The following is a 13,288-nucleotide window of genomic DNA, read 5'->3' as shown; positions in this document are numbered from 1 at the left end:
GGGGGCCGGGGGCGATGCTCCCCCCCACCCCACCCCACCCCCAACCACCGCCCCGGACCCCCCGACGGCCTCCGGCGCCGGACCCGCTCCCCGGCGCTGAGCATCCTCCTGGCCCCCCGCTCTTGCCAGGCCTTCGCCCTCCCCCCTACCACCCAGCCGCTCGCCACCTCCCCACCCCGTGCTCTGGGTGGGCGGCGTGGAAACGTGGCCTCGCCGGGCGCGGGCACCTGGGGCGTCCCCGGGGCCCAAAGGCGGCAGCGGCGGCGGGGGTGGGGGGGGGGCGACGTTGGCTGCGGGCAAGGAGCGGTGTCCAGCAGGACAAAAGCCAGTGGCTCGTTGGTGGCAGGCTCAGGGCAGCCTTGACCCCGCACCAGTCTAAGATACCGAGCCAGGCAAGGCGGCAGCGGGAATTCCCTCATTTCCAGCTTGGAGCTGGTCTTATTTGGTTACAAGCACCATTCCCACCAGGTTAAGTCAAACAGGACTTTCCCAGAAGGCGCAGCTGAGACCTACCTCTAGTTTGCTGCCCCATAGCTCTCCGTCACACTGCCCCAATAGCCCTGACTTTCCAAGGTACCTGGGAACTGAACCTACCCGTCAGGTGCCTCTTGAACCAAAGCCCACTCAGGCCACATGCAACTGTTTCCAGGACTATTTGCCCAAGAAGTCCCCAGGGCCACCACCTTGATGTTTCCTCCTCACCCTTTCTGCCCTGCCCCCAGTCCTTTCTACCCTGCAGTGCTCCTCTGCTCGTTTCCTGATTTCATTTGGCAAAGAGGGGACAGATGTGTCCTACAGAAAGCACATAGGTGACTGTCACACCCTGCACGTGGAGCTCTATACAAGCTGCACAAGTTCCTTTTCACAGGGGCTCTCTACAGAGTTGCAGAGCCCTGGGAATGTAAAGATGGGCCCTGGTCCTCCGACTCACCAAAATATCTGAGGCACACAAAAAACAGGTTTGATTCATTATATTCTTCCTTGTCCCCAAGCTCCTGCACCAGCAGCTTGGACATCTCAGGTTCCCCGCCCCCGGCCCATTTTTGCCTTGAGTTACACAGACTTATTCTGTGATTGCCACAGCATCTCTGAAGCTTTTATTTACTCTTTAGAATCTGTTTTATCCCCTGAAGATGCTCTTCAGACCTTCTCCAGAGTCATTCAGGAGTTGTAAGCACCGGTCCCACCTCATAGTTGCCTTCACTTTGCTTTTCTATCTTCTTTGCATACCCTCAACATCCATGGGAAGGCCTGCCATTGCCCTGTGGCTGCCCCCAGGAACTTGCTGTTGTCAGTGCAGGAGCCTCCACCATTCATCTTGTGACCTACAGACTTTGCTTACCAAACCAGCAGCTCTGTGTGGACCAGCAAGGGCCACAAGGCCCCACGCTATGGTGAGTAATGCCAGGCCTCCTCAACATCCTTTTCTGCACCTTCCCTTCATTATGCACCAAGTCCATGTTAGTAGCCTTCACGGAGGTGGCTGTGATCCAGGAAGCACCACATGTCCTCACTGTCCTCAGCTCACCATGGGGACAATGCGAGCTCATGCTCCCCTTGCTGCCATCTGGTGACAAGTGACAGCAGCACTATGTCACACCAAGTGTGGTCTGGTCCTACCTGGGGATGCAAGGTTTGCTGGTTGTATTAGAAGCCACTGTGCCTGTTGAACCCTCAGACAGCACTGTCATCACAGGCTTAAACCCCACTATCTGGGAAAAGTAACAGCGTTGGGGTTACAAGAAGATAGCCACCACTTCAAATGCACCCGTATGTTTTTTTTTTTATCCAAAAAATTGTTTCCAAGAAGGCAAAGCTGTGAGTGATGACATCTGGGGAACATTGAAACAGGCTTGATGGTGACCAGCATGTTCAGTTCCTAGCGCAGGAAGAGCAGGTTACATTTACAGATGATGTTACCTGGTCACTGTGAGCCCTTGGCTCACATGTGAAAGAGGTGGCCTCATGCCACTCTTTGCAAGGTTAAAGAGCTGGAGGGAGAGACAGGCAGGAGCTGAGGGAGACATTAAAGGAAGTGATGGGGCAGGTATGCTCTCTCCTTCCTGCTGAGTCGGTTGATCCCAGCCAGTGCTTCCTGCTCACTCTGGTTCACGCTAGCACTTCAGTGTGCTGTGCATGGCAGCACCCCACTTTCATGCTCCTGGGTGACCATACACAGACCAGCAGCATCACTACAGGAAGCTTTTGGAAATGCAGTGACTGAAGTATGTTAGTACAGGAGGGTGGATTTCTACCTCTGCTCCACGCAGCTCTGTGGGAATAAATCTGCTCAGCCCTCCTGAGGGTGAAGTACTATCTGTGCAATGGGAGGACTAGAGCTGCCCAGCTCAGGTTCAAGGCTCAGTGCAGCCATTCCAGGTCCAGGAGCAAGAAGGAGCACCAACCAAGGAGCCCTAGGTACCAGAAGGATCCAAGAGAGGCTTCTTGTTCCTGGGGTCCAGCAAAACTTCTTCCCCTGGAGCTACTTGATCAAGCCCAATCCCTTAACCAAGGGGTAGGAAAGTTAATTTTGGATGGGAATAATCTGGTGCACATCCCTTGGTGGCATCTAGAGTAGTAAATCTGCCTATAAAGACCCACAGAGAGCAGTCAGGCAGCTGGTCGGGGGCCCACGGAGAGACGCCCTGCAGGAAATCGGCACCCTTGCTCATGTCTCTGCATGCAAAAGGAAAGATTTTCAGCTTCTGGCTGAATCCCTCGGGCTCCACGGAGCCTTGAGCTTCCAGGCCACAGGGGCAGGTTGGGAGGAGGAAAACACTAGCATATTTTTACAGAAATTGGAGTCTCCCTGCAGCAGCAAATCCCGTAAAAGCAAAACCCAAGTGAAAAGCAGCTTCAGCTGTTCTGGCTCTGGCTGTGACGGGCTTGGCCCCAGGCCAGTGAGTTAATTCTGCCTATTAACTAATAGTATAGTATTGTCGGCAAAGATTCATTGCTAAACTTATGTTTTTAAGATATCACTTATCATTTAAACACTTAACTCTTGATCCTCGAACATGTACAGGCACCATGTAGCCCTGCAGCCATGCAGCAGATAACCCAAGTCACCGCTGGCTGGGGAGGCTGGGCAACGTTTAACCCTTTTTCCCCTAATACTTTGTCCGAATGATAAATAGACTTGAATAGCACTTTTCAAAGGAGACCCAGGCCCTGCTGCTTGGGACCCACTTATTATCACCTACTTAATGTTCCCAAGCTCAGCAGGGATGGAGGGACTCTTTCCTATAGCAGGTTTCTCTAGCGCATGTGACTGCAACGTGATAAGAGACATGGAAAATGGCCTCACTCTGTCCTTCCCTGCTTTCCCCCTAAATGCTTTGTAATCCATCAGAAAACCAAGTTTGGACTTTCGCCCTCGTGTTGAAAGCAGCAAGGATGCTCCATCCACTAGGGCTGAAACCCAGCTCTGCTGCCCGACACCTTTTGGCTGAAGATCCCCAGTCCTGGATTTGTAGGGTAAAAAAAAGATACTATCCAGTGATCCTGGACCTCTACACATTCCCCCTTATGGAACGGAGCAGCATTTTCACTGAATTTAGCGGTCTCGGGGCACAATCCAAGCTCAGCAGTCGCGTGGCCACGTGCCACTAACCACTGCCACCCCCACCGCACGGGGAGAGAGGGTAGGTGGGTACGGCAAGGGAGGCTTCTGTGCCGAGAGTTAAATCAAGATAAGGTTTTTACATTCCCTTACGCTTTGTGAGGGTACCTGGCCCTGGATGGCTTGTGCTGAAATGTGATACTGGGAGCCGTTCTCGCTCAACCCGTTTGGCTTGTTACAGCGCCTTGCTGGCGGAGCTAGCAGAGAGACCTGAAGCTTTCTCTCCCCTTGAGCTCTTTCCTCTGGCATTTCTTAGCTCATCTGTTGCTAAATGAAAGATTCATGCGTGCTCTGAACCCTGACACTACCTGGTACCAGAAGTGAGGCTGAGACAGAGGAGCAGAAGGGAAGAAGGAAAGTGGATGGCATGGGTCGACCAAACATAGTCCCGTGCTAGGACTCTCCAGGAACGCAGCAGAGCCCTAGAAAAGCTTCAGGTGAGGATTTCGTCTCTTTAGGGACACAAATGTGGCTGTGGAGATGCACGAGGAGTGAACGGTAGCTGCGTTTTTCTTGCTGTGGCAGAATCTGAAGGTGCAGATTTAAGAGCCTCCAGTTAAATTAGGAAGCAAAAGTCAACGGAGAGATTGCATTAAAGATCTGAGGAATATTGCACTCCTAAAATGAATGAAACTTCTGAATGGTATCCATGGGAACAAATTAAAGAGAAGAGGCACTTTTGAAGTGTTTAAAATAGACGTAGGATTGTAGAATTGGGCATGAAATTTTTGGATATTTTGTTCAACAGCTCATTTGAGGTCAGCTTATAATGACAGAGCTGAACACAGCCAGGTAAACCTTAGATTAGACGTTGCAAAAATTATCTGATCATGGTTACATGGGAACTAGATGTAGAGTTAAAAGAAACTTTTGAAAAAAATAAATTTTGTAAAGATATCTCTTCGAGGGTGGCAAACATATCAGGTCTTCATGAAAAAGCAGATATCATAAATGGACAGGTTTTATGGAAACAAAAAGAAAAAAAAGCAGCTAAAGAGCATGCTAAATTAAATAAAAACATAGAAATAACAAGGAATCTCCACATTCCCAGGATGTAGAGAAATACCACAATCAAAATGATAAATCAGTTCTCTATGTTTTAAAAAATACATAAATAAAAAGGAGGTTAAAATATACAACAAAGAATAGGTGGCACAAACACTAGAATATGACGTTACGCATGTAAATTTAATGAAGAAGATTTTATAACCCTAAGACATGACTAGCCAAAGGATTTTTCTTATTATTATGGAAAATATTTTCATTTTAGTCCTTGATTATTTTATAGTTAGCCAGAAATAGTGATGTTAGAGAATAAAACTGCCCAGTAGGTAGCCTCTCATGAAAAACTGCCAGACATTACATACTGACAGAGATAATGACATAAAAGGGCCAACAACTTAATTATTGCGAGTTTAAAGATTTGTAAAAAGAAAGGATATAACCTCTGTTATTTTGTTGCAGGGTATCTGTAGTCCAAAACTCCTGCGGAAAATGGTTTTAGGGTTGCTCAAAGGAAAAAGCTGAAAAATCAAACTCGGGTCTCTGTTTAATACTGGAAAATTACAGAGTGGCATCCTCAAAACTGAGAACGCTCAGATGGCACTTAATAGGAAGCTGGGGAGAAAACTACCTGCTTTTTGTCATTGCTGGTGTTAAAAACTGGAGTTTTGTAAATTCTTACGAAAGTCATGGAAAAAAAATGCAACATTATGGGTTAGGTTCAAAGGTCTCATGGTCAAAATCCTTTGGTGTGCTGAGACCGTGTAGGTTTTTGAAAAGGCAAATATAGGATCATAGACAATAGTTGATTGTGAAAATGCTCCTTTCTCCTCAGAGATGGTTACTGTAAAAGGGCAAACCTGCAGGAGGCAAAAACATCTTCTTCTGCAAAAGGAGGACATTTTTTTCCAGGCCTCTCCAGAAAGGAGTAAGCTAAAGGAGATATGGTGGGATGGAGCAAGGAGTGATGTGCAGACCAAAATGCCCCAAGATCTGTGTATCTAGGCGGTCAGGAGAAACTAGGAAATGCACCGTATGTTGTACTATAGGCATTTCACATTTTTTTTTTTTTTTTGGGTGTGGGAGCGTCCGCTCCATTAAGATTTTGGCTAAAATGTGACAGGCTGGAGCAAGTCCTGTGTTAGCAACTGAAGTGAGAGAGCAGCTGGAAGCCCTTGCTTTCTGGCAAATGCATGCACAAGCTCTTCCCCCTAATATTTAGTTACTTATCTTTTTTACTGAAGATTCATCAGAGCAATAAGCTTTGGCACCAAATCATCTATCACTGCCCGGGGACCCCTCTGACCCTGGGCAATGAGCGCAGGGTGCATGCAGGGGTGAGAAGAGCACGGAGGGCAGGCACAGGAGAGCAGCACGATAGGGACAGGGCAGCATTAATGTTGTGCAGGCACCGTGAAGGTGAGAGGGAGCACATCTTGGAGAAAGCAGAGGCAGGGTTCATGCCAAAAATACTAGCAGGGATGAAGGGGCCAGTTTAGAGGGAGAGACAGTATTTCTGCAGGGCTTTAGCAGAGATGCCTGTTTCGTGTTTGTCCACCACCAGGAGATGGGTCCAGCAAGGAGCGGGAGGAAACGTTGCCCAATGAGCCAAGATGGATGCCCCTAGAACAGCCCATCCATCTGCTCCCTGGTGACACGAGGGAGCTGCCTGCAAAGCTGCACTTAGGTGACTCACCTCCCCTTGACATGCTGCCATGGTGCTACTTTGATGACGTAGAGCTGGTAACAAGGTGGTTGCACTCATCCCTGCAGCGTGCTCCAAGCACAAGGGGGCTGGGATGGTCGGAAAGGTCATGGTGTGCGGCCCATCCTTTCACTGAGCCCTTCACCTTCACCCATGGAAGAAGTTCTTTGGATCTTTCCATACTGGCCTCGGACCTTGCAGTTCCTGGGACCCCCCAAGGCCCATTGGCATCAGCATTCTGGCCAGTCTCTGAGAAACTTTTGGTTATCAAGTGCTGCTTCCGGGGACTGCTGTTAGCCCTCAGGGCTGCTAAGTCCTTCTGTGTCCCTGCAGCACTGTTCAGAGCTAAATTCGTTTCCACCCTTTCCTGGCACCAAGAGACAACGAGGTGTCCCTTGCCAAAAGTTTTAAGGAAAGCAAGCAGCCATGGGGGGGAAGCCTTACAGGGAAAGATGCTTATGCTTTTAACTGCTTGAGAGATGGTAGCAGGAGGTAGGAATAACTGATAGGCTCTGTAAGCAGAGAGAGATACCATTCGGTCTTGTAAGGTTTGTATTGGGATCCATCCTCTTCAACAGACTCAGAAGTAACAGAAACAGGGACAAACAGGGAGATGACCAAGTCTGCAGATGACACAAAGTTACCACAGCTGAGAGAACAAGAGCCAAGAGCTGACTGGAGAATTGTATGAGACTTGGTTAAATGTAAAATAATGCACTACCGTAACTACACATAGCAATGGGCTAACTTCTTGCTGTCATTTCTCCTAAATGAACCAAGGCCATCAAAAGAAATTTGTGTGAGGTTCAGGTCCAGGTTAAAAAAAAAAAAAAAGAAAAAAAAGAAAGGAGGTTAAGAAGTAAAGGAGGTGATTCTTCACATGGACAAGAGATGAACTATGGAACTCCTTGGCAAAGGATCCTGTGCATACAAAAAATTTACAGGAATTCAAGTGGAGACTGGACAAGTTCTTGGAAGAGAGATTCAGAAATTTATAAACTACAGCAGGGCTTGGGAAATCCTTGGAACTGAAAATAGTTGGGTAAGTCTTCCATACTGATCTCTCCGGGCTCATGTAGCAACCACCCTCTCCTTTCTATGAGAGGTCTTAAAGCCCTTTCTGGGCTCATGGGAGCCACTGTGGAAGCTGGAGCCTTGCTCCTTGGATTACACCAGCCCCAGGACTGAACCACCACAGACACTTATGAGTGTCAACGTGGCACTGGAGCCTGGACGGGGACCTCCAGCGTGTTCATACTGAGCAGCTGCCAGCCCCATTCACTCAGAGCTCAACTCCTGAGACAAAGCCTGCTGTATCCCATTACTCATCTCCAGGCTGCTATCAGTTAGGTCTTTAATTTAGTTTTAATTAAAACAATTCCTTCCTTTTTCCTTTCTTGAAATGGTTTGCATTCTGTCTGGAGGGCTGGAGTTGCCAAGAGCCAGAGCTGCTACGTCAGTGTTGGGCTGAGGAGTTTAACAGGAAAGCGAGTGCAGGGCACTGGAGCAAGGGAGCAGAACTAGGAGGAGAAGCAGGCAACTTTAAGGAGAAGGCGACTGCTCCACCTCCAGAGGCAAGGCAACGGCAGGGACCTCCAGCTGCTGGCAGGATACAAGGCAAGGCAAGGATCTGTGGGGTTGGCTCTGCGCTGGATACATTACTCAGCAGGCATACTAGAAAGGAAATAAATCAGCCCCTGATTTACCTGGGAGGACAGATACTTCTTTTCAACTGTTTTTTAATTTGGAGTCAATTTTCAGGACTGGCTGTCCAGATGTCTGTGAGATAAGTAATCTGTGTTGCACTTCAGTCAAACAGGATTTTCCTTCTTTCAGACCAGCAAAACCATGTTTTGTAAGTCGACGTTCCAGCTAATGAGGTGCTAAGTATAGATCAACACCAGTGCTTCACCAGGTAGCCTTGAGGGCAGATCCAGCTCCTAGTAAAACCAACAACCAACACCAAGATTGTCCACAACTTCCAAGAACTGCTTCAAAAAAAGAGACTGTCCTAGGGGCAGGGCCAAGGGAAAAACAGAGAAATACAAACACAAAAAATGGGCACACGTCATGCTACAGCTATATTATGTGGCTACACATGTTCCTTTTCTTCAGGCCAAAGAGGAAATTTGATGACAAGGGGCAAGTTTGGAGCAGACGCAAACACAAGCTCCTGCTTCTGGCTTGCTGAGCACAGCAAGAGACTTCTGACTCTGGGAACAGTCTCCAGAGCCCTGAAATACCAGATTTTACTAAAGGAATGGCCACAAAAGAGCCTATAGCAGATTGGGTCAGGCAGGTTTGATATAGGAATCTGCTCCCCAGGGGAAAAGAGAGAAGCATTTAGGGCCCCCACACATGAAACCTGAGTTAAATACCTTGCTTTGTCACCAACCATGAATCTTTAGCAGTGTCTGCAGTGCTGTAGAGGAACAGCTTCAGGGCTAGCCTTGAAGTCAAATTTATCATCTGCCACCTCCACCTCCAGAGCAACCCAAAAGCCCAGGTGCACCCGCTCCTGCTAGCACTAGAAGGATGATTTTTCCTTCAATGATGAAGGACCCAGCAACCTCCATTTGTCCTCTCTGCACTATAGCAATGCTGCGTGTTAGTCACTGCAGAGAAAACACAGCCAAGGAAGAGAAGGCCTGGCACCACTTGGTGCAAGGATAGAGAGATTCACAGCCAAGGGAAATTCAAATGTGACATGATGAGTTTTGCAGTGGCCTGGTCTTCAGGACACTTCTACATCCCAGAATCAAAGAATTGCAGAAGCATTTGTCAGAAGGCACCTCTCCATATTTGCACCATGGATAAAATATTGACACGGGCCCAGATGGCATCTTTGCAGAGAAGTGGACATCAAGCAAATGGAAAAAGCTTGCAAAGAGGCTGAAGAAGACTGGGTGGGGCAGAGCTGTTTTAATGTCCCACTGCTGCAGTGATGTTAGGACACAGGATGTCTTAGTGTGGGACACTAGCACAATAGACAGAGGATCAGAAAAGCAGGAAAAACACAGCAGCTCCCCTCAAAATATCAACCTTTGGCTATTTCCTGCTGTCTGGACATCACTGACTGCTGCTGAAGGCTCTGCAGTCCTCAGGGCAGGTAACTAGGACACTGTCAGCTCCAGATTGCCATAAGGACTGCAGCAATGCAAGGGAGTCTGTGGCTGTGGCTAGCATATCTATGTACGGGCTACAGACAGAGACCGTTTAGGCATCAAAAATAAAAGTCTAATACTAGAGCACAGCCTGTAGGCAAGAGGTAGTGCTATAGTAGGGGCTACTGGAAGCTCTACCACATTTTATAATAATAAAACACCATTAGGACAATAATGTTGCTTCACCTTTCCAGCACAAGAAGCCCTTCACAAGCAGTGTGTTTGCACAAGAACCTCTGCTGGAGTTTCCTCTGGGGTTGTGCCATCCTTGAGGGTTTCCAAGACTCTGCTAGACACAGCTACATCTGTAGACACAGCCACATCTGCCCTGATGTAGTGTTAATTATAGTCCCACTGCATGTGGGATGTTGGACAAGAGAATCCATAGGGGTTTCCACCAATGCGTCTGGGATTCATGCGTGTCTCCTGAACTGATCTCTCTGAGACACAAATGCCATGTTTGCAGCAGTGAACAGCTGTTCTTGCAGCACCCAAAGTTATTCCTGTCTCGCTGCAGCAGATGGATAAAGACATTGCCCCAAGCGGGGCAGTCCCCCTGGGCAGTGAGGTGTGAGAGATGGGAGAAAAGCTCCAACAGCAGGGCCCTCATTGCCACCACAGCACTCAGCATTGCCATCCACCGAGAGATGTCGCCTGAGGAGGTAGCCTTGGAAATAACACAAAACTGGCAGAAAGCCAGTGTATTTTGGAGCACCAGGATTTATCTTTAACAACAACAAAGACCACGCGTCCGCTTTGCTGGAAAATACCTGCTCGGTCCTGAGATCGTGCATCCTTTGATGCTCAACTGGTAGAACTGGGCATCCATCGGGAGGTGAATTGTGTTATCTGACAAAGGGGGATTATGCTGTGAAAACTGCTCATTGGGGATTGTATATTAACAGGATATGCTCGGCTAGTTGACAGGAAGCAATAAAGTAATTTGAAGGAGACTGAGAGAGAGTGTGTGAGTTCCTGCGTCTGTGTTAAATCACAGCATTAGATAAGCAAACAGTGCAGCCCTGGAGCCCGGCGCGGGGAGGAACTCTGCCAAAAGGGAGTTGGCCAGTGTGGTGAATGGAGCCAAAAACCTCAGGGAGCTGCTGCGAGTTCAGCTTGAATGCTGTGCGGATAGCAGCAGGAGCGCAACCCTTCCAGCCCCTGCAGGCGCTCAGGGCTCTGCTTTTGCAGTGAGCAGGTGAGCAGGTCTTGTCTCCTGTCGTCCCAGCTCTGCATGCATGCTTGAGTGGAAAAAGAGCATCACTCAGCACCTGAGAGACCCCAGCGTGTGTCTGCATGAGCCCAGCCTGCTGGCTTTTCAGGGACTCCAGGAATGAGCTGCCCCTCCCAGCAGAGTCGGGCCTGGAGGACGAAGGGGAGGAGAGAGTCAAGATGAGAAATACGTGCAATTGCAAGGAACGAGGCTGCAAGAGCTGCTGAGTGAAGGCCCAGCCAGTTACTATCCGAGGCGAGGAGAGGAGCAAAGGGGATTGTCAAAAAACATCAGGCAATTCACCTCCAGGAACTGCCCCGTATTTAAGCACCCTGCTGACATCCTGCCCCCGTGCCTGCCGTGTGTGTGTCAGTAAGTACAGCACCTGGCACACTATCCATTACTCAGCTGCCCAAGGCCTTCTGGAATCAAATAAATGCTCATCAGCATTTTTCACTTTTGTGGAAGATTTGCTGGCCTCTAGGAGGGGAGGTTTGCAGGCTTTCTGATGAGGTTTATGATCCTCTTTGAGGTATTTTTCCGCACCACGTGTTATTGTCCCATGGAAATCTCTGCCACAGAATATGAGCTCTACAGGATCTACAAAAGTGTGTTGGTGCTTGATGGGCACCGAAGACATCTAAATGCGCTCTTTAGAGTAACAGAAATAATAAAAAAAGCAGATACACTGCTTCGTGCCTTAGACAGAAGAAGGTCCAACCCTGACTTTTGATGCATGTTGAATCTTTTCTTCTCATGTGTTAGAGGCTCCTGCCTATGCAAACAGCCAGGAAACTTCCCTTGGCAATGGATTATGCCAAAACTTTATCTCATTCTGAAGCATCTAATGCTCTCATTCACAGAGAAGAGTATCTGGTGGCTAGAGCACTGGTCCAATGCACATTAGGCATTCCTGCATCTAACAAGCTGTTTTCCAGGTGATCAGCACCAGCAAAGTACTCACTGTCATGCAGATCTGCAATGAAGAGGCTCCTCTGGAAGCTGAGCTCATGGTGCAGGAGGACGCTACATTCTTTGGAAAGCAAGATCTAGATAGTGTTTTTCATGACGATGTATTTCATGGTCTGTAGATATCACCAGTCCTCACAATCAAGGAAGCAGTGGTGAAGGGGACAGAAGTGGTAGATCACTGGAGTCAAGCCAAGGACACCAACATGGGCCAGTGTCCACACACACCTCTTTTCCTTTTTCACCATTCCTTCCTGAATCAGCGCTTGTCCCAGTCTGGTCCACCAGGCAATCAACACCTTGTGTGAGTCTTGCACAGGGCTGTGGTCACAGGTGGTCATGCCTGTGACCATTCAGGGTGATGCAGCCCCTGCCTGCAGAGCAGAGCTTCCTCTCATTTTGAGCCCAAGTCCTGAAAAAGTCTTCTCTTGTTTGCATTCACCTCCAGCAACTCTGGTGCTCAAAGGAGAGATCTCCTCCACCCCAGAAGCTGCTAGCACCACACAGCAGGTTGAGGTGGTCTGGAGATGTTATTGCATAGTTCTCATACTTAACACAAATGGAGGCTCACCTGCCTGAGCAAGGAACCAGAAAAAGTGTTTGGAATGGCCCCTTCTGGTCCTAAAGGTGAATCTGGGGTGCAGAGAGAAAGAACTAGGGCCTCCATCCTGGTGGCTGCATGGAATAGGTGGGTGGGAGAGGAGGAGGGAAGAGCTGAGCTCACTGCCATACAGAGCACAGAGGTTGTGCAATTAGGGCAAAAACCACACTGCTAGGGAAGGAGAGAAGATCACAGTTCCTTCAATCCTGCCCTGTGATTCCTACTACCCTGGTCTGAAGTACAGAGGGAAGCCCAGGGGCAGGATAGCAACAGTGGGGCAGGAGGGGGAGTGGAGAAATCGAAGATGGTCAGTGCTGACCATCTTGAACTTGCACATCTTCTGCCTGACCAGCAAGGGCTTTAGTGCAGGCAGTGTAGTTCTAGTTAGAGCTGGGTGCTGTGGCATGTGGAGTTGGAGGGCTCTAAAGCCACTTGCTGGCACTACACGCAATGCTTTCGTAATATCCAGAGCTCAATCCTCCTCTGTCAGTCAGGATAATTACAGCCTCCACTCACACGAGCTGCCTGAGCTTCAGCAAAGCAAAAGGCATGCAAAGGATTCAGAGGGCAGCAGAGTCTGTAGGCTTTCCCTCCCTGCTTATCCCCCAGGACTACTGGTTCAACGGACATTCATCTGCTAGGTCTCTTCCATCTTCACAGAGCTGAAAAAGAGAAAACACTTCCTTTCCCTGTCTACAGTTCTTCATGACCTTGTTATGGTTGAATGCATCGGTCATAGAACATCCCTGTCTGCACATCTCTCCATGGGAAAGAGCAGAACAGAGCATGTGCAGTGGAAGAGGAGAAATATAGTTATGCCAGCTCATTGAGAGGATAAATTTGTGATTTAGGGAAGCACTCTTCCACTGCCAAAACCCCTATCTTCTGCAGTGGATAGGAATTTGCACAAAATGCAAGCAAAGTAAGGTAAGATAAACTGAAGTGAAACAGCATGCGCATTTCTCAGCTTTAGGGAGTTTCAAGGCTACCGGTAGGGAACAAGGAGGTTTGG

This window comes from Rhea pennata, chromosome 22 (genome assembly GCF_028389875.1).
Source record: "Rhea pennata isolate bPtePen1 chromosome 22, bPtePen1.pri, whole genome shotgun sequence".
NCBI lineage: Eukaryota > Metazoa > Chordata > Aves > Rheiformes > Rheidae > Rhea > Rhea pennata.
Note: the sequence above shows the minus strand (reverse complement) of the source record.